The following is a 2,532-nucleotide window of genomic DNA, read 5'->3' on the forward strand; positions in this document are numbered from 1 at the left end:
CCCTCCATCCATCCATCCATCCACCCATCCATCCATCCATCCATCCATCCATCCATCCATCACTCCATCCCTCCCTGCCGTGGGTCCGGCCGTCCCCGTGGCCCCGCATGCCCGGTGCCCCTCGCCCCCTGAGCCGTGCATGCCGTGTCCCACCAGGGTCCTGTTTGGTGTCTGGGGTGTTTTTTAACCTTGGGATGGGGGTGGGAGGGCAGGGAGGGGGTCGGGCACGGACCCCCACAGTGGGAGCAAAGGGCAGTGCAGAGCTGGCCCAGTTTTCTATGTAACGAGCATGTGAGATGTATTTGTGAGCAAAACAAAAAAAGGAAAAAAAAAGAGGGACTTTTGTGGCTCTTTTGTGTTTTTCTCCCCCTTTCCTTCCTCATGTGCCTCGATAAGAAAAGGCAAAATCAGTGGGCAAAGCCTGAGCAGGACCTGGAAAGAGCAGGAGCACCAGAATTCTCACCTTTGTGCACTCCAGAGCTGCTGCAACCTGGGAAGCCCCCGGAATTCCAGCAGACCTTTCCCCCTTCCCGAGGCTCTGCTGGGATTTACAGCCCCTGAGTCCATCACCACCATCAGCCCCACAAACCCCATAACAAACAATGGGAAACCACCTCTCAGAGGGTGCCAAAGTCCATATTAATAACTAATAAATGATTAATGCACGTGTGCTAACAAACCGCTGCTGCTATTAATCGATTATTAATTATTAATGCGGTGTTTATAAGGATATGCCGGAAGTGGAGAGTGCAAAGGCAGCACCTCAAGTCCTGCTTGCAGGGAAATTGGGGTTTGGGGTGGGGTTAACAGGAGTCACACGAGAGTGCACAAGCACACACGGAGCCAAATCCCTCGGATGGGGCTGGAAAACTGAGCACTGGGAGCCTGTGCTGATGTCTCCTGGGGAAACTGAGGCACAGAGGGGCACTTGCAGTGGGGCCGTGGGGCAGGAGCCAGTGGGGAGGGGGAGGTGGTTCCTCCTCCCCAGAGTGCCCCTCCCAGTGCCCTTCCCCAGCCCCAGGGCACAGCCTGGCCCCCGCAAGGCCACCCCTGCCCAAGGCTGTCCCCACCACGGGCTCAGCCAGCCCGCTGTCCCCTTGTCCCACTGGCCGGGGGACACCTGTCCTTGTGTCCCCCTCACCCCCAAACCCCCCGTGTCCCTTCTCCAGGCTCAGCGCCTGCCCTGCTCCCCTGCCAGCCCCCAGTCCCGGCTCTCCCAGCATGGACTGGGCTGCACTGGGAGCAGCGGGCGCTGGAAGCAAAGCAATGCCTCCATCTGCTGGAGAAACGGGCCCTGGGCCTTTCCAGCCCGAAATTCCATCCCCCACACACTCCCTGGGGTCCGGGGGGCTCCCAGCGCCCACCCCAGGGCACGGGGGCGGGTGGCCCTGGTTGCCAAATAACCGGGAAGCCGCAGCCCCCCCGGGCTGGGCAAGAGCTGCCGTGGGAGGAAAGAGGAAATTGGGGTTTTTCTCTCGTTTCCTGCTTCAAAATGCATTTCATGGCACGGGGAGGTGAAGGGTCGGGGTTACAGCTCCCAAGGGTGTGGGGGCACCGTGGGAGCCAGGATCGACCTCCCCTGCTTCTTTTGGGGATGAGCTGCAGGGTGGAGGTGCTGAGGGAGCACCCAGGGGGGTTCAGTGCCCGAGGGATCCCCCAACCTGCCCTGAGCCGGGCATGGAGCACCCCCACAGCACCCACGGGCTGGTGAAGAATGTCATGGAAAAAAACAGCGAAAAATAAAGACAGTGAGAAAACTGCAATTTTCCAGCTGCTACCTTTAAAGATCCTATCTCCCACTGGGAAGAGAAACCAATTTCCTTACAAACCAAAAAGGCTGGAGCTGAGAAAAGCTTCCCTGCATCAGCCCCCCAAATCCAGGGGGAAAAGGGCTCAGCAGCTCCTGGACCAGAGTCTGCAAACGCCATCAGGGCCATCAGGGCCCTGTCCTGCAGCTGATTTATCCACCTGGAACAGGCATGGAACCCACCAAAGGATTCAGGGACGCTCCATGGCTTGGAGAATTAAATCAGCATTTTGCACAGTCCTGTAGGGGTTGGCAACAGGAAACGACCACCCTTGTTAAGGGCTTGGGTGGCTTTTAAACCTGGCATTTTCTCCTTGGCTGTAATAAGACAGATGAGGAATTTCTCAGCTAAAAGGCAGCTCCTGGCTGCCCCTCTTCCCCTGGCCACTTCTGTCCAGCTTGGCAGGGTGTCGTGTTCCTCTGCGGGGAACTGCGAGGAGATCTTCTTTAGAAATTAAGCCAAACGAGGGAAACGGTGTGTCTGAGAACCGTTTATTGATAACGAAAACGAGAAGGAAAAGGAGCTGCCCGAGCGAAAGAGGGCTACAAGAGACAGAGGAGAAGAAAGGAAAATGGAAAAGGGACTGGGGAGAGGAGAGAGGAGAGAGAGAGGGCAGAGAGAAAAGGAGGGCGTTACCCCAGCGAGCCAGGGCAGTGCTGTCGGTGTCCAGGCTGGGGGTGGACGCTGCCTGCCTGTGGCCGGGGCCGCTCCTGGGGGGGCGCCG

This window comes from Corvus brachyrhynchos, unplaced genomic scaffold, assembly GCF_000691975.1.
Source record: "Corvus brachyrhynchos isolate BGI_N302 unplaced genomic scaffold, ASM69197v1 scaffold130, whole genome shotgun sequence".
NCBI classification, from domain to species: Eukaryota; Metazoa; Chordata; class Aves; order Passeriformes; family Corvidae; genus Corvus; species Corvus brachyrhynchos.